This window comes from Pristiophorus japonicus, chromosome 7 (assembly GCF_044704955.1).
Source record: "Pristiophorus japonicus isolate sPriJap1 chromosome 7, sPriJap1.hap1, whole genome shotgun sequence".
Classification (NCBI taxonomy): Eukaryota; Metazoa; Chordata; class Chondrichthyes; family Pristiophoridae; genus Pristiophorus; species Pristiophorus japonicus.
In genome coordinates, this window is record NC_091983.1 from 152,419,489 (window position 1) to 152,439,873 (window position 20,385).

Genomic DNA, 20,385 nt, shown 5'->3' on the forward strand with positions numbered 1-20,385 from the left:
CCTATTCTTCGAAAGCTTCTTCTGTAAAAGGTAATAGCAGCATGACATGACATGAGATCATTGTGTGAGATCATTGCTAGGTACTGTCACATAGGTTGATACAACACATAAGCGACAGATCTAATCATGATTATTATGATAATTGTCATTCTTTACCTAAAGACGTATACCATAAGTGCAGGCTTTGAATGAAACATTCCAGCTATAAGTGCAAGACATCACATCTGATTTTAATCAATCATTACACTTACAATTCAAATTATATAAATATATAAGTACATGTAAATAAATGTAATAATTACTCTTGTGGATCCGACAAGGTAATTCCAGCACTTGCGGCACTGGTTGCCCTCATGCACCTTGTTGGTCGCTGAAGAGACCACCTTGGCTATGTCGGCCCATATCTTCTGATAGACCTTTAAGGTGGGCTTCTCACGCCCACCTGGGTCAATTAACCCCAGTGCGACTTCACCTTCTGCAGGAGGGAGGCATTTGCCTCGTCGGAGAATCTTCTCACTCGTTTACGTCCTCTCAATTGTTCCTCTCCCACCTCCCTGCTTTCGCCAGCATCCTCAGTCTCCATAGCGTGCTGTCTCGCCTCCTCCAACCCTTCAATTTTAAATATTTTTTTTTTGACAAAAACTCGGTGGGAAGAATGTTCTTCATGCTCAGCAGTCTTTTTGCTGCTGGTATATCTCCCTCCTACCTCCCACAACAGCCAAACAAGCACACAACATACCCACACATGCTTTCAGTTCCTCTCTGCTCCCTCTCTCTCTCTCTTCTCTTCTGCGCATGTATTGATGAACCTGACCACCTGAAATGCAGGAAATGACCGTTGCCATGCCGTTGCTATGGACGCCGACACTTTATGGCAGAAGGTCAAAAAATTTTAAATTTAACATTTCAGACCGCTCGCGGTAACGCCCATTCTATAAAATGGAAAGTTGGGGTTTTGAAAATGGGAGAAAATCCGGTGATCTCAAAACCCATATTTACTGCCAACTTTGGAAATAATGCCCATTTTTTGGGCGATCTGTACAAAAGTGGAAAGTCTAGCCCATAGATTTTTAAAATATAAAAAAAAAATTAAAAAAAAAAGTTTTTTAATGATATATGACCTTAATCCCATGTGCATATCCTAATCTTTATTTCGCTTGCTGTAAAATGCTTGATGACTTCACTGTTCCTGGACGCCACAGATCCCCTATAGATGGTACCAGATTGAAAGTCTCATTGGAAGAGGGAAAATTTACACCACTGAGCCCGCTAAATCTTTGTGGGCAGATTTCTTCAAGGTCAGCGGTGTGCGCTGTCCCTTTGCTGCTGACTGTAAAATCCAGGTCAATATGTATGCAGTGTTAGAGTTCCTGTATCATCGACTGTAAGTTGTACTGAACCCCTAAAGGAGCATCATTACCATCACATTCAGAAATGTTTAGATAGCCTCAGTTCATTGAACAGAGCCTGGCATAGTCAGCATGGAAAGCTTAGCTCACACATGCAATGGTGAACACTGAATTCAGGGTGAATGTGTCTGCAAGGCACATTTTTGAAATACATTTTTAATATTATTATTTATTCGCTTATACAAGATCAAAATGATAATCTTCAAATATTTGGTGGCAGACACAGGCAAAAATTCAATGGCATTGATACATTACCAATCAAATCATTGTGTCTTCCATTGTTGAAAAACTGGGTAAAATGTCTTCGAAGACCAGTACTAAATAATCCTTTTATACCATACCTTCTTAGACAAAATTAATTGTGTAAAACCCTATATTAATATAAAGTAACATTAAATCATGCAAATGGCTGATATCTCTCTTTAGACAAATATTCCTGTAATATACAGCATTTTAGAAATCAGGGGGATTCAATTGGTTAGCTCTCGAAAATGGGCGCAGGGATCGTGGTTTGCGATTAACCTGTGCCCACTCAGTGGAATGCAGTCAGGACACCAACTTTGTGCTGCCTGCTCTTTTTAATGATTTCTGTGTGCAGCTAGTCATGCTGTTCATTGACTGCATGCCTCAGCAGGGAGTCCAATATAGTTACTGTTATATATGTGGAGTTGTATTTACTCTGTACAGCCATCAGAGGGCGCATTCCCTGGAGTCCCAAAGGATCCCATAATCCCTTGGGAGCACAGGTATTTAAGAAGGCTTCACAGGTTGGAGAGGCACTCTGAAGACCTGCAATAAAAGACTAAAGTCACACTTTACTTTGAGCTCACAGTGTTCAGTCTGACTCTTTCTCCATACACAACAACTGGCGATGAGATACAGATGGCGAACCCAAAGATGCAGAGAACAGTGGGCATCCTGGAGAAATTTTCGGAGGGAGATGATTGAGAAATCTTTGTGGAGCGACTCGACCAATACTTCGTGGCCAACGAGCTAGACGGGGAAGGGAGCGCTGCCAAACATAGAGTGATCCTCCTCACCATCTCTGGGGCACCAACGTATAGCCTCATGAAGAATCTGCTCACTCCAGCGAAACCCACTGAGAAATAATATGACAAATTGTGCACACTGGTCCCAGACCATTTGAACCCGAAGGAAAGTGTTCTGATGGCGAGGTACTGGTTCTACACCTACAAAAGGTCTGAAGGCCAGGAAGTGGTGAGTTATGTCGCCGAGCTGAGACGCCTTGCAGGACATTGCGAATTTGGAGGACATTTGGAGCACATGTTCAGAGACTTTTTTGTACTTGGCATTGGCCAAGCTATTGACTGTAGAGACCCCAACCTTGAGTAAGGCCACAGCGATAGCCCAGACGTTCATTGCCACCAGTGACAATACTAAGCAAATCTCTCAGCACACAAGTGCTGCTACAAGTACTGTGAACAAAATGATGTTGTTTTCGAATTGTAACTTACAGGACAGATCACACATACATGCAGCTACACGTCCGCAGATGTCTCAGACTCCACCATCAAGGGTGATGAATGCAAGGCCTTTAGCACCTTGTTGGCGCTGTGGGGGTGATAATCGTTTCCATTCATGCCGATTCAAAGGATACATTTGCAAGAACTGTGGAACAATGGTACACCTCCAATGAGTGTGCAGGCGAGCTGCTAAGCCTGTTAAACCTGCAAACCACCATGTGGCAAAGGAGGACAGATCCAAGGAGGATCACTATGAACCAGAGCCTCGGATAGAGGAGGCAGAGATACATGGGGTGCACACATTCACCATGAATTGTCCCCCAATAATGCTGAATGTTGAACTAAATAGACTCCCGGTGTCAATGGAGCTGTACATGGGCACGAACCTGTCCATCATGGGCAAAAAGACTTTCGTAATGTTGTGGTGCAACAAGGCCTCAAGGCCAGTCTTAACTCCAGTTCGCATGAAACTAAGAACTTACACTAAAGAACTGATTCCTGTAATCGGCAGTGCTACCGTAAAGGTCTCCGACAATGGAGCGGTGCACAAGCTACCACTCTGGGTGGTACCGGACGATGGTCCCACGCTGCTCAGCAGGAGCTGGCTGGGAAAGATACGCTGGACCTGGGATGACGTACGAGCGCTATCGCCCGCTGATAACACTTCGTGTGCTCAGGTCTTAAACAAATTTCCTTCACTGTTCGAACCAGGCATCGGGAAATTCCAAGGAGCAAAAGTGTAGATAATTTCATCCATCACAAGGTGAGAGCAGTACCGTACATGATGAGAGAAAGGGTAGAGATCGAGCTAGACTGCCTGTAACGAGAGAGCATCATTTTACAGATCGAGTTCAGTGAGTGGGCCAGTCCTATTGTCCCAGTCCTCAAGGGAGACGGCACCGTCAGAATCTGTGGCAATTACAAAGTAACTATCAATCGTTCCTCCCTGCAGGACCAATACCCACTACCAAAAGCCGACGACCTCTTTGCAACACTGGCGTGAGGAAAGATGCTCACGAAGCTGGATCTGACTTCAGCCTACATGGCGCAGGAACTGAAGGAATCATCGAAGGCCCTCACCTGCATCAACACGCGCAAAGGTCTTTTTCTTTATAACAGATGCCCGTTTGGAATCCGATCAGCGGCATGGTATTCCAGAGAAACATGGAAAGTTTACTGAAGTCGGTCCCGCACACCATGGTCTTCCAGGACGACGTCTTGGTCACAGGTCGGAACACAGTCGAGCACCGGCAGAACTTGGAGGAGGTTCTTAGTCAACTCAACCGCGTGGGGCTCAGGTTAAAATGCTCGAAGTGCGTTTTTTTGGTGCCTGAAGTGGAGTTCCAGGGAAGGAGGATTGCGGCGGACAGCATCAGGCCCACCAACACGAAGAGGGAGGCAATCGAGAACTCACCAAGGCCACAGAACGTGACGGAGCTACGGTCGTTTCTGGGACTCTTGAACTACTTTGGTAACTTCTTACCGGGTCTCAGCACCCTGCTAGAACCACTAAATGTCTTACTACGAAAAGGGGGCGAATGGGTTTGGGGCAAAAGCCAAGAAAATGCCTTGGTAAAAGTGAGAAAATTTGTTATGCTCAAACAAACTGCTTGTGTTGTATGATCCATAAAGCGTTTGGTACTAGCATGTGATGTGTCATCATATGGCGCCAGGTGTATATTGCAACAAGCTAATGATTTCGAAAAACTGCAACCAGTTGCTTATGCATCCAGGAGTCTGTCTAAGGCCGAGAGAGCCTACAGCATGATTGAAAAAGAAGCGTTAGCGCGTGTCTATGGGGTAAAGAAAATGCATCAATACCTGTTTGGGCTAAAATTCGAATTGGAAACTGACCATAAACCACTTATATCTCTGTTTTCCGAGAGTAAAGGGATAAATACCAACGCATCGGCCCGCATCCAGAGATGAGCGTTCATGTTGTTCGCATACAACTACGCCATCCACCACAGGCCAGGCACAGAAAACTGCGCCGATGCTCTCAGGAGACTGCCATTGCCCATCACGGGTGTGGAAATAATGCAGCCCGCAGATCTAGCCATGGTTATGGAAGCATTTGAGAGTGAGCAATCACCCGTCACTGCCCGTCAGATCAAAACCTGGACAAGCCAGGACCCCTTATTATCTCTAGTCAAAAGCTGTGTGCTTCAGGGGAGCTGGTCCAGTGTCCCAGTGGAAATGCAGGAAGAGATAAAGCAGTTCCAGCGGCGCAAAGATGAAATGTCTATCCAGGCAGAAGGCCTTCTTTGGGGCAATCGAGTAGTGGTCCCCAAGAAGAGCAGAGATACCTTCATCAATGACCTCCACAGTACCCACCCAGGCATCGTAATGATGAAAGCGATAGCCAGATCCCATGTGTGGTGGCCTGATATCGATGCGGACTTAGAGTCCTGCATTCACAGATGTAATACATGCTTGCAGTTAAGCAACGTACCCAGGGAGGCGCCGCTAAGTTTATGGTCTTGGCCTTCCAAACCTGGTCTAGGGTACACGTCGACTATGCAGGCCCGTTCTTGGTAAAATGTTCCTTGTGGTTGTAGCCGCGTACTCCAAGTGGATTGAATGTGAGATAATGTCGGCTAGCACGTCCGCTGCCACCACTGAAAGCCTGCGGGCCATGTTTGCCACGCACGGCTTACCCGACGTCCTGGTGAGCGACAACGGGCCATGTTTTACCAGTGCTGAGTTCAAAGAATTCATGGCCTGTAACAGGATCAAACATGTCACATCTGCCCTGTTTAAACCAGCGTCCAATGGTCAGGCAAACCATCAAGCAAGGCTTGAAGAGGGTAACTGAAGCCTCTCTGCAGACTCACCTATCTCAAGTCCTGCTTAGCTACTGCACGAGACCCCACTCACTCACTGGGATCCCACCTGCTGAACTGCTCATGAAAAGAGCACTTAAGACAAGGCTCTCGTTAGTTCACCCTGATCTACATGAACAGGTAGCGAGCAGGCAGCTTCAACAAAGTGCATACCATGATAGCGCAAATGTGTCACGCGAGATTGAAGTCAATGACCCTGTATTTGTATTAAATTATGGACAAGGTCCCAAGTGGCTTTCCGGCACTGTCATGGCCAAAGAGGGGAGCAGGGTGTTTCGGGTCAAACTTTCAAATGGACTCATTCACCGGAAACACTTGGACCAAATCAAACTCAGATTTATGGACTACCCTGAGCAACCCACCTTGGATCCTATCTTTTTTGATCCCCCAACACACACACCAGTGGCAACCGACACCACAGTTGACCACGAAGCAGAACCCATCATCCACAGCAGCCCTGCAGACCCAACACACCAGGCAGCACTGCAAGGCCAGCTGCACAGCAGCCCAGCAAGGGCCCAACAAATGATTCAACAACACCAGCTTTCACATCGAGACGCTCAACCAGGGCAAGAAGGGCACCAGATCAACTCACATTGTAAATGGTTACACGATTGACTTTGGGAGGGAATGTTGTTTTATATGTGGACATGTATTTACTCTGTACAGCCACCAGAGGACTAATTCCCCGGAGTCCCAAAGGATCCCATAATCCCTTGGGAACACAGGTATTTAAGAAGCCTTCACAATAAAAGACTAAGGTCACACTTTACTTTCACCTTACAGTGTTCAGTCTGACTCTTTCTCCATACACAACAGTTACTTCCTGCAACTAGAGGCAGTAGGAATTAACCGGAGGGGGAGAGACGCGCCTGCATGTTGTAACCCCCATGGACGGGATGGTGCTGGCCATTATGGGAAGGGTTCATTGCTGAGGCCGTGGCCACCTCTATTGCTGAGGCTGTGGCCACATAGCATGCTGAAGCCATTGAAGATAAGGCTATCCATATATCTAATCCTCCAGCTCTCATCCCAATTCTCCCTCATCCCACAATCTCTTCTGACAGCGAAGCTGCTGATGATATACTTACACTTCTTACTTTCTCCTCGCCACAACCTGACTCTTGTCCCTTTTTTCTTTCAAATACCCAAGAACTGCAACCTGCTCAGGCAATGGAGGAAGAGCAAAAAGACAGCGAAGATGAAACACACCATCACTCAATTTCACAGTCGCAGCCACAAGCTCAGATACTGACACTGCAGGTAATCGAGAGGATAACAGAAAGGTGGGAATTGCATGTGGTGAGACACCGGGCGCAACTACGCTGCAGCCAGATAGGAGGAAAGGATAGTGTATGCATCATCTCACCGGAGGGTGAGATCACAAATTAGTTCTGCTGCAGAGGAGTCAGAAAATGACTTTGATGGGCCAGGTTACAGAAGAAAGCTAATGGGTGTACACACCCAAATGCTTGCTGCACTGGGACCCTTGCCAGAAAGCCTATGTTCAAAGTCAAGGAGCATGCAGCAGACCAGCACCAACTTGGCACAGGGCTTTGCGCAGAACTTGGAACCCATCCTTTCTAACATGCAATGGATGGCCACCTCCATGAACACACTTGTGGAACCAGCCACGATGCAGCGTCTGATGGCGGATGTCTCAGCTTCCATTGCAGCACAAGTAGCATCCATCCAACATCTGAGTGTGGCAGTGGAAGCTCAGACTGCGGTCATGCTATAAGAACATAAGAACATAACAAACAGGAACAGGAGTAGGCCATATGGTTCTCGAGCCTGCTCCGCCATTCAATAAGATCATGGCTGAAATGATCATGGACTCAGCTCCACTTCCCCACCCGCTCCCCATAACCCCTTATCCCCTTATCATTTAAGAAATTGTCTGTTTCTGTCTTAAATTTATTCAGTGTCCCAGCTCTCTGAGGCAGCGAATTCCACAGATTTACAACTCTCTGAGAGAAGAAATTTCTCCTCATCTCTGTTGTAAATGGGTGTCCCCTTATTCTCAGATTATGTCCTATTGTTCTAGTCTCCTCCATCAGTGGAAACATCCTCCCTGCATCCACCTTGTCAAGCCCCCTCATAATCTTATATGTTTCGATAAAATCACTTCTCATTCTTCTGAATTCCAATGAGTAGAGGCCAAACCTACTCAACCTTTCCTCATAAGTCAACCCCCTCATCTCTGGAATCAACCTAGTGAATCTTCTCTGAACTGCCTCTAAAGCAAGTATATCCTTTCGTAAATATGGAAACCAAAATTGCACGCAGTATTCCAGGTGTGGCCTCACCAATACCCAATATAGCTGTAGCAAGACTTCCCTGCTTTTATACTCCATCCCCTTTGCAATAAAGGCCAAGATTCCATTCACCTTCCTGATCACTTGCTGTACCTGCATACTATCCTTTGTGTCTCATGCACAAATACCCCCAGGTCCCGCTGTACTGCAGCACTTTGCAATCTTTCTCCATTTAAATAATAACTTGCTCTTCGATTTTTTTTGCCAAAATGCATGACCTCACACTTTCCAACATTATACTCCATCTGTCAAATTTTTGCCCACTCACTTAGCCTGTCTATGTCCTTTTGCAGATTTTTTGTGTCCTCCTCACACATTGCTTTTCCTCCCATCTTTGTATCGTCAGCAAACCTGGCTACATTACACTCAGTCCCTTTTTCCAAGTCGTTAATATAGATTGTAAGTAGTTATGGTCCCAGCACTGATCCCTGCGGCACCCCACTAGTTACTGGTTACCAACCAGAGAATGAACCATTTATCCTGACTCTCTGTTTTTTGTCAGTTAGCCAATCCTCTATCCATGCTAATATATTACCCCCAACCCTGTGAACTTTTATCTTGTGCAGTAACCTTTTATGTGGCACCTTGTCAAATGCCTTCTGAAAGTCCAAATACATCACATCCATTGGTTCCCCATTATCCACCCTGTTCGTTATATCTTCAAAGAATTCTAGGAAATTTGTCAAACATGACTTCCCTTTCATAAATCCATGCGACTCTGCCTGACCGAATTTTGCTTTTCCAAATGTCCTGCTACTGCTTCTTTAATAATGGACTCCAACATTTTCCCAACCACAGATGTTAGGCTAACTGGTCTATAGTTTCCTGCTTTTTATCTGCCTCCATTTTAAATAGGGGTGTTACATTTGCAGGTTTCCAATCTGCTGGGACCTCCCCAGAATCCAGGGAATTTTGGTAAATTACAACCAATACATCCACAATCCCTGACGTTACTTCTCTTAAGACCATAGGCTGCAAGCCATCAGGTCCATGGTATTTAGCTGCCTTTAGTCCCATTATCTTACTGAGTACCACCTCCTTTCTCAGCTTTCTGCCAAGGACAGTCTGCTCTGGATACCAGTTTGCAAAGCAGCTTCAAGGGTGTCACAACATTCCAGCAATCTATTCTCCAACAGATCTGCTCCCTAAAAACCCTCTGCCGATATGGCCTCCTGCTGGGAGTCTTTCTTTCCCTCCTCCTCCTCCCTCTTCCAGCAGCTTGTCCTGCCCTGTGTGACTTCTGCTCATTCTCCATGTGATGCTCAATGCCAAGGCCTACTGTTGCCCCCATGTCTAGGACCAACTGATCTGTATACAGGCCTCTAAGTCACCATAAAAGTACTTCAGCACCTGCCAGATCATTCCCTGTAGATTATTGAAATTTTAACTAACTGTAGAAAGGACCCAAAACTCTTAAGACTAGAAATTGCCTCTCGCCCCGATTGGTGGTGATAACCTTCCAGGGCCGCGACTTTCTGTGCCCGACGCCGAAGTGATGCCGTTGACCCGGAATTGGGCCGGTGTGCTACGTGGATGCTCCTAAATGCTACAATGACCCCCTGCCCCCCACCGTTCCATTAAAGGGGAAGGCCGCTGCACACTCTGCAGGCTCTTTGGTGGCCTCCACTGGGCCACCAGGGATGCGATTGACCAGGCCAGCAGCCCGGCACGCAGAATGGAGTGCATGAACCCAAGAGTCGTCCGACAAATAAAGATAGCGGCCCGGGGCTCTAAAGGCCTCCCCTTTAAAGGGCGGCCCGGCAGCAGATGTCCGTCAGCTTCGCGACTCACGAAGGTGTCGGCGCGGGGTGGTGAGGGGTTGGCTCGCACAGTGATGATATAATCGCCAGTTGCGTGTCGTCCTGGGACAGCACCCACCAAACTTCCAAGGCAATTTCCCCTCCCCCGGGTGAAAATGCCATTGCGCCCTGTTAGCACTCCCCGGAGGCGCTATTTGGGCTATAAAAAGGGGCAATTTTGCCCCTTTAGAATTTCAGCCACAGCCAGAAAAAATAAACCAGCAACTAACCTGTAATTATTGATGATCTCTTTAAATAGTGCTGGTGGGAGGCCCTTCTTGCTCCTTAATGTGTGCGAGGTTAGGAGAGGGTGTAGTCAGGACTGTTGAAGTCCAAAATGGCAATGCTGCCATCAAATCAGCGTGATCTGCCTGCTCTGCATACTTCCACCTTTACCAAGATGCCATCCAAAGTTACCAAGAAGTGTGCTTGTGCGCTGTGGACGCCATTTTTTAACCTTAAAGGGTCTCGTAACACCCAAAAAACAGGTACCAACAAGCCCAATTTTGCCCCTCCAGGTATCTCTTGGCCAAAGAACCTAATGAGTAAGCATATACTGTTATAATTCTCACACCAAAACAAATCTGCCTGTTGTGCTCTAATAGCCAAAATGGAACATATCAAGTAATATTTCATCCAATTATATATTGAGACAAGGTTGAATCATAATCAATACCCTTTAAAATTCTGTCAGGCAGAGTCAGCATGGATTTATGAAGGGGAAGTCATATTTGACAAATTTGCTGGAGTTCTTTGAGGATGTAACGAACAGGGTGGATAAAGGGGAACCAGTGGATGTGGTGTATTTGGACTTCCAGAAGGCATTTGACAAGGTGCCACATAAAAGATTACTGCACAAGATAAAAGTTCACGGGGTTGGGGGTAATATATTAGCATGGATAGAGGATTGGCTAACTAACAGAGAACAGAGAGTCGGGATAATGGTTCATTCTCTGGTTGGCAACCAGTAACTAGTGGGATGCCACAGGAATCAGTGCTGGGACCCCAACTATTTACTTGGAAGAAGGGACTGAGTATAACGTAGACAAGTTTGCTGATGATACAAAGATGGGAAGAAAAGCAATGTGTGAGGAGGACACAAAAAATCTGCAAAAGGACATAGCCAGGCTAAGTGAGTGGGCAAAAATTTGGCAGATGGAGTATAATGTTGAAAAGTGTGAGGTCATGCATTTTGGCAAAAAAAAATCAAAGAGCAAGTTATTATTTAAATGAAGAAAGATTGCAAAGTGCTGCAGTACAGCGGGACCTGGGGGTATTTGTGCATGAAATACAAAGGATAATTTGCAGGTACAGCAAGTGATCAAGAAGGCCAATGGTATCTTGGCCTTTATTGCAAATGGGATGGAGTATAAAAGCAGGGAAGTCTTACTACAGCTATATCGGGTATTGGTGAGGCCACACCAGGAATACTGCGTGCAGTTTTGGTTTCCATATTTAAGAAAGGATATATTTGCTTTGGAGGCAGTTCAGAGAAGGTTCACTAGGTTGATTCCAGAGATGAGGGGGTTGACTTATGAGGAAAGGTTGAGTAGGTTTGGCCTCTACTCATTGGAATTCAGAAGAATGAGAGGTGATCTTATCGAAACATATGATTATGAGAGGGCTTGACAAGGTGGATGCAGAGAGGATGTTTCCACTGATGGTGGAGACTAGAACTAGAGGGCACGATCTTGGAATAAGGGGCCGCCATTTAAAGCAGAGATGAGGAGAAATTTCTTCTCTCAGAGGGTTGTAAATCTGTCAGAGAGCTGTGGAAGCTGGTATATTGAATAAATTTAAGACAGAAATAGACAGTTTCTTAAACGATAAGGGGATAAGGGGTTATGGGAGTGGACGGGGAAATGGAGCTGAGTCCATGATCAGATCAGTCATGATCTTATTGAATGGCGGAGCAGGCTCGAGGGGCAGTATGGCCTACTCCTGTTCCTATTTCTTATGTTCTTATATTGTTAAAAGACAAAGCTATTTCATCCATATAGAAAGAAAGAACCTGTTTATTTTGTGCCTTTCACGATGTCTCAAAGTATTTTTCAGCTAATGAAATACTTTTGAAGTGTAATGTAGGAAATGCAGCAGCCAATTTGCGCTCAGCAAAACCCCACAAACAGCAATGAGATAATAACCAGATTATCTGTTTTAGTGAATTTTGCTTGAGGGTCAAATATTTCCCAGGTCACCAGGGAGAAATCCTCTGCTCGCCTTCAAAAATGCCATGGGATAGTTTAAGTCTGCCTGAGAGGGCAGATGGGACCTCGATTTAACGTCTCATATGAAAGACGGCACCATTGACAGTGCAGCTCTTCCTCTGTACTGCACTGAAGTGTCAGCCTAGGTTATGTGCTCAAGTCTCTGGCATGGGGCATGAAACCCACAGCCTTCTGACTCAGGTGAGAGTGCTACCACTGAGCCATGGCTGACACTCATTCCTATGCACTGCTATGGCCCAGCATTGCTGGTAACACCAGCCGGTTTTATGTAAACAGCGGTAGTATATCTTACTGAAAAGTTACATAATAGCGATTTTTCAGGGCAGTTACTTTCAGAGTCACAGGTAAGGACAAGCATGACCTGGCACTGGGCTACAGATGGCATAGCTCTGTGATGGCCTACCTGGTAAAACAGAATCTCCTCATACACTGTTCCTCGCTGAACTGCTGACATGAATTTTTCGGTCTATACACTCTGGTGGGGAAGGCCTCCTGCAAGCTTCCTGTCTTCTGGTTCTTCTCGCTGCAGCTGCAGGCTTCTGGACTCTTGCCTGCTGCTCCTCCTTCTCCTCTTCCAGCCACAATGGCATCCCAATTACCAAACCCATAATGCCAACCTGAATTTGCCAGAAGCTCCTGGTCAAAATTCCAGTGCAGATTCTTAACTTCTGGAAAGTTTAATCTCTGATAAAGTAACCACACAGCCAAAATAGCAAAAGCAGCACTCTCGCAGTCAAAATGAACAAACCAGTGATTTATCTGAGAGCAACTGGTGATCCTTTCAACTAACACTGGAAAGGATGCCCTACCAACTGTTCCCATCCATGATTTGTGGGTCTATTGCAGAAATGATCAATAGCATACTAAAGTTATTAAAAATTGCATTTTGTTCCTTAGACAAGTAGAAGATTCCCATTTATCTATATTAATTATGCGCCCGCAGATTTCAGGCAAGCACGCTGAACACAGAAGAGGAGGCCTGACTCAAAATGGTGTGAGATGCAGTTCCGGCGTGGGCCAGAGGGGTGAAACAATCAGCTCATTTTCAGGGTCCTATATTATCATCATTAATTGCCCTCCAGAAGTCTACCCAAGAATTTGATCAATCGAGGTGCTTATCATTAGTTCACACAGCTTGCCACTATATTCCTATGCAGCCATTTTCAAAGAAGACATGAAATCCCTTTATTTTTTACAAAGATTTCCCTTGCTATGGTTTGATTGCAAAGTAGCTTGGGTGGCAATTGCAAAAAGGACTGCTGATCTTCACAGAATGAGAACATTCTGTGGGGACAAGTGACACAGCGAGACAGGTCAGTTGATACCATACATACCATAGTAAAGTGCAACACTGGAAAAGACATTGCAGTCCATTTGGCCCGTCCCAAAATATCATGGCCCTCAATTTCTCACTCCCTCAAATAACTATCAGGTTTAATTTTTTTCCACACTCTCTGGCTACACTCTCTTGGCAGCCCACGTCACACATTCACCACCCTCTGCATAAATTAATGAAACCTATTGTGTGTTCTCTCTTCTAAGCTTGATTCCATGTCCCCTGGTTCTAGAGTTAGTGACAAGCTTGAACATATTATTGGGGTTCATTTTATCCATTCCCTTAAGAATCTTGAATAGTTTAAACAATATGGGGCGAAATTACCCTGTGCCCCGATTCGGGGCTGTAACCTTCCGGGGTCGGGACTTTTATCGCCCAGCGTGGAAGTCCTGCCCCTGCCGCGGAATTGCCCTTATCGCCCCTGAAAGGAAGCAGAGCTCAATTTCCCGCATTTCACTTCCTTTGGGGAGCAGTAACCGGGGCACTACTAGGGTGGGGAGTCAAGCGCTATGCGGATGCTCCGCGTAGCGCTGATGCGCTTCAATGCCCCTCCCCTTCGCTTAAAGGGGAGGGCTGTGGCGCACTCTGCAAAGCCTCTGATGGCCTCCACTGGGCCACCATGCCAATGTGCGACCGGGCCAGCAGCCCAGCACCCAAGATGGAGTGCCGGGCTACACAATGGTGGCCTAGACCATGCTAGGGCCGCCACCTTTGAGCTGACCCGAGAGTCGGCTGATAAAAACAGATGGCGGCCTGGGGTGCTGGCGCCTTCCCCTTTAAGCATCACCCGAGAGTGGATGTTGGCCAGCTTCGCGACCCATGAAGCTGGCGTTGACATCCGCTCGCATCAGCCTTGGGGCCCATGGGGCAATTTCCCCTGCGTGGCGGTAAGGGGTCGCCACACACGGCGATTATGTCATCGCTGGTTCTGCGGCGGACGGGGCGCTAAAAGTGGCAGCGCCACCGCAAACTCCCGGGCAATTTCCTGCACTTCACTGGTGTCCCGGAGGCATTAACGGGGCTATAAATAGGGGCTATTTGTCCCCTTACTTCTCCTGAGCCTTCTCTTCTCTGATTAAATAATCCTATGTTAAAGAATATTCTACAACATGACATGCAGAGGAAAATAAATAATTGTTAAATCTGCATGAGAGGGAAAAAGGAGGGGAATGCTGTGATAAACAGGAGAAAGCATGTACCCGAGTCAATTTAAACAATGATTAAGGATGCAGCAATGGATATTCCAGGTAAACAGTGGGCATGCTTGAACTCATTAAAGAGTGAAGGTAAAAGAAAAGGTCTGACTGATCAGTCCTGCAGCGTGTTGTGGGGACTTGATTGACTCTCAAAGTTGCGCTCAAATAATTTAATTTGGTGCAGAATGATCGAAGATCAGCTGAAACATTTTTTTTTTCTAATTTTCAAAAGAGGAGATTGTTTGGAATACTATATATGCCGGTTTGTGTGCAATTTGGCATGAATGAGGCCCCCCTGCCTCTTTTATTTGTTTCCATCTGTGTGCTGTGTGTGAATCTCTCGAAAGCCAAGCACTGGCTTGTGCCTTCTGGCAGCCCTGCTTTGCAGTTGCTGCTTTCCCACACTCCCTTACGCCAGTCTGCACACACACACACACAGAGCAGATGCCGGTGCCATGCTAGACCTGAGCACTTCTCCCAGAGTGTCAGATACACTCGCACAGCCAGGTCCTTCAGATTGGCCGCTGGCTGAAATCAGTGTGTCTCTGAACTGACAGTGAATAATCAGGTACTACATTTTCAAAACTCCATTCAAAGGCGAAGGTTAATACGTGGCACAAGCACGATGAGTCACGAAGGTCTGACATTAATATATGTTGCACATAGAGTCAGCACAGTGAAACACTGCAAATTGATAAAAGCTCTAATATCCATCACACAATATTTTACCTTACTTTCATCATGTTACTTGTGTCAATTTATTTGGCTTTGTCAAAACACAGTTCTTTAGTACATGATAGTGACAGATGAATAGTTTATTCTATCTATTTATTCAAATGTTTCAGATGACTTGAAAGGCTTTGCCAATCTCAAGAGCAGGATGTATTCTTGCATCTATTTTATTTGCTTCTTTAAGCATTGGTTTCAATTAGCAACTAAGTGATTTTAAGTACAAGTATCAAAGTCACAGGCCTAGAAATTCAAAGGTGCTGCGCCAATTTTTCAGGTGCAAAAATAGGTGCAAGATGCAAAAATTTCAGGTGCCTTAGCCTCCAATATGGCAGCCAGGGCATGCATGCATTATGAGCCAATGTGCGCCAGCCACCATATTGGTGTAGGACAGAAACTAAGGGCTAGAAATTTGTCATAGCCAAGAAATAGGCAGTGTTTTGACTAAAAATGGTTAAGTAGTGCCAGTTGAAAAATCATCTGGGCTTCAGGCAAAATTCATCCTCACTCCTCATTAACATGATTGCAGTCATGATTCTCATCTAAAAACCCAAGCTCATTGGCGTTACACTGAAAAGATGGCCCAATATCGGGGGCAGTCTAAATGCAAATAATGATTGCCACAGGTTAGTTTCACTACTTAAAGGGGAGGTTCATTGAAGCTGCAGCACCTCATTCTCAGCATTGTTGGATGCTCAACAAACATAAGAAGAAGGACAAGGAGAAGGAACACTTATTTACAAATTCTGATGGTTCAGCACCGTCCCAGGGAGAGAGCCCGGAGGTTTTCTGATGAGACTTTTGAGGCATTGGTTTTAGCGGTGGAGAGAAGGCGGGAGGTCCTGTATCCACCAACTGTCAGGAAACCCTCATCACATGTCTGCCAGAATTTGCGGAGGGTGGTGGCACACCACATCACGGGTTGCACTGTGGTCCCTAGGACCCACACACAGTGCAGGAAGAAGTTTAACAAGCTCACACGTGTGGTCAGGATGAGAGAAGGCTTCAACAAATGCTACATACCACCATCTGTACCACAAGCTTCACACACTGCTCAATGCACCACACCTCCAGCACTCATCCCCCAACCATCTCTACCTAGCAATATCCACATCACACACCTGGCACACAATGACAACTATTCAACTATGACAGGCACAAGGGTCATTGGTTATTATAATTCATGTGATATGTATGATATGTTATAGATAAATTTATTAATGGAGTTTGGAATATTTTGTGGTCTCTCATTTCACCTTTGCACCCAGGAGGACGCTGTGATATGGCGCGAGACAGGGATTGTATGATGGGGATGTGGTGAGCTACGGGGATCTGGGGTTTCATTCATGCGAATCAGAGTCTGACTAGCCAGTCACGGACAGCCCATCTGGAACGCCGATTGTCTCGCTGCCTCCTCCCTCCCTCCTGTTCCTCATCCTTCTTCTCCTCATCCTCTTCTGCCTCATCCTCTTCCTCATCCTCCTTGTCCTCCTCTGCCTCATCATCCTCCTGAGGTGGTCCCACAATCCCTGCTGGCAAGGGCTGCACCCTCATGATGGCCAAGTTGAGGAGGATGCAGCAGACCACCACGAAATGGGACACCTGCTGCTGCGAGTACTGGAGGGTTTCTCCCGATGGTCAAGGTAATGGAACCATTGCTTCAGTGGACTGATGGTCTGCTCAATGATGTTCTTGGTGGCAGCATGGCTGTCATTATATGATTGTTGGGGTGCCATGTGCAGACAGATAGCCCTTGTCTCCGAGCAGCCACCTACGAGCTTGACGTGGTGGCTGGAAGGTTGCTGGCACACCTGTCTGGCACAGGATGAAGACATCGTGGCTGCTGCCAGGATAACGGGCATTGATGATGAGGATTCATTGTGTGTGGTCACAAACCAACAGCACATTAAGTGAGTGGTTGCCTTTGCGGTTACAGAAGATCTCAGGATTGTTATGCGGTGCCTGCAAAGCCACATGGATGCAGTCAATGGAAAGCCCGCTATCCTGGCAAAGCCACAGGCACTCTCGTCCTGCTTCTCTCTGGTGATCGGGAAGCCAATGTAGTCCCTTCTCCTGCTGTAGAGAGCCTCAGTCACCTCCCAGATGCAGCGATGAACGGCGAACTGTGAGATGTTAGATATGTCTCATGCTGCAGACTAGAAGGATATGCTGGTGAAGAAATTGAGGGCCACAGTCACTGGAAGAGCCGTGGTCACCCTGATCTGAGGCTGGAGGTCTGATTACAGGAGGTGGCAGAGTTCTGTGTGTTATGTATACATGCTTGTATTGTTATTATGATGTCTGTAACACTGAATCTACCTTACACTGTACACACCTTAACTGTACATCAGAGGGTGCTGCTGCTGGAGACCTAAGCGTTACCTGCACACTGCACACTGCAGGTAACCCAGTATAAAAGGGAGCTCACAGCTTGGTGTCCTGGACTCAAGGAGCTGCAAATAAAGGACTACAGTCTACACAGTTCAAGTAACATACCCTGCCTCGTGGAGTCATTAACAAGGTGCCTACATACACAATAACTGGTGATGAAGTCACGAACTACACATTCAGCATGTCGAATCTCAGCAACTTTCAGCAACTCACCGATGGGGAAGATTGGGATGCTTTTGTAGAAAGATTGGAACATTTCTTCATAGCCAATAACCTGGATGGGGATACACCGTCGACTCGACCGAAAAAGCGCAGGGCCATCCTGCTTAGCTGTTGTGGACCCACCATCCATTGTCTCATCAGGGACTTGCTAGCCCCGGAGAAGACAACCACCAAGAGCTATAAGGAACTTGTAACACTTATACAAGAGCTACTAAAACCAAAAGAAAGCATCCTCACAGCCAGGCACCAGTTCTACACTGACCGGCGACCCGAAGGCCAAGAAATTACTAAGTATGCTGCACATTTAAGAAGACTAGCTGCACTGTGATTTTGGTGAGCACCTTAATGAAGCACTAAGGGACATATTTTTCATTGGAATTGGCCACGAAGGCCTCCTACACAAATTGCTCTCTGCGGACATCACATTCACCCTGTAGAAAGCAATTGAAGTGAGCCAGGCCTACATGGTTTCGGCCGGCGACTCCAGGCGAATACTGACCCAGGACTCTAAAGTAACGAGCGCAGTGCACCGCATGGCTACTTCCAAAGGCAGAAATGCTGCCTCGAGTCCCGAAACCCTGAGTCCGCCACATGGGGCAAACTGGATGAAACCACAGGGCCCATCAATGCCGCTACAAAGACTATACGTGCAAAGGCTGCAAAGAAAAAGGGCACCTTCAGAGAATGTGCAGAAAAAGCTTTACTCACCGCGTCACCGAAGAGTTGGCTGATCACCGGGGCTCCGACACAAATGAAAATGAAGCTGCTCAACCCCTGGAAGAAGAGTATGGAATTTATACCTGCTGCACCGAAAGTTCTCCGTGGACGATGGAAGTAGACATCGACGGGATCCCAGTTTCCATGGAGATCGACACAGGGGTGAGCCAGTCTGTGATGAGCCAAACGACCCTTGAAAAAATTTGGATAAATCCCGCTACTCGACCAAAACTGTCTCCTGTCCAAGCGAAGCTGCTCACCTACACCAAACGTTAAATCGAAATCGTTGGCAGCATGGACGTCCAGGTCTCCCAGGGCGGAGTGTTGAACAGACTCCCCCTGTGGATTGTTTCCGGCGACAGTCTCACGCTGCTGGGAAGGAATTGGATGAACCCAGTCCAAGTCGGTCGAAATGGCGACGGCCTCCAGGCTCCAGTAATCGACATTGAACATGGATCCATCGCTGCATCTAGAGATCCCAATGTCCCGATGACTCCACAACACAGCGGCGAAATCTCCAGGACCGAAAACCCAAACTTCTCCTTCCGGGCCTGGGCAGGACTCCAAGAGGCGAAAATCATCGAGAAAGGTGGACTCCCGATGTCCATGGCCGAACCTGAGGAAGAAAACACCACCATAGCATATCTGGAGGAGAGCACGAAGATGGCTGCCACACAAGGAGAAGAACCTGCAATCAAGATGGCCGTGACCAAACCACGAAGGGCAGCATTGGAGGAGTGACATGTGGCACCGAACGGCCAATCGGATTGGAAGGCTCCCTTAAAGGAGACCGGTAACCAAAACAATTTAAAGGGACAGTTTCAACTTAAAGATGACAGGGACTTTAAAGCTAAAAATACAGTAAAAGGGTGCAAGTATGATAATGTAACCATGAATTGTGCTGCAGGTGTAACTAATGTGAAAAATGAAATGAATGCTTGTGTAAGTAAGGTTAAGCTTGTTATTAGTGATGATTATGACAGAGCGTTTGAAATGCTTAATGTAACCATGTAACCATACAAAAAGTGATGCAAATGCTGTTATTAACAATATAAGGCAGTCAATAATGTAGGCTCGACTATGTATGATCAGAGCCATGGTGTCATGTATACATATAGGACACTGTTAAAGGACGCTGGGTTCTACAGGAACCATGCAAATGCTAGAGGAATCCCCCCATGGGAGACCCCCAGGTCCAGCTGGCTACCAGACCATTGTAGCCTGGACCTTTGGAACTAGTGTAATGCCCCAGGAAGGACACACACACACCCAGTGGGAGCAGACCCACTACAGGGACAGTGGTCAATGGGCAGCACAGCCACCACCACTGGCAACCTGCCTCAGACCAGCCCTACACTAGGAGCGAGAGGCCAATACCCTCCAGCTTTCCTGGCAAACCTTGGGATGACCAGACCTTCATCCCAATTGGTGGACAAGGAGCCCACACAGTCCTGTGGCCCTGCCCACCACTACACAATTACCCACATCACAAAGTATGCACCCTACCCACTGCTGCAATGGCTACCCCACTGAGGGATCCCACAACAGTGACACCCACATGGTCTGTGTGTGAAGGGGGGGAAATGTATGAGGCCAGCCTCAAGCACAGGGATCACACCTGGCAACCACACAACCCTCACCACAACCTCCCACAGCCCACTACTGATCACCTTCCTAGGTCATTACAATAAGGGCTTGAAAAATTCTTAGGGG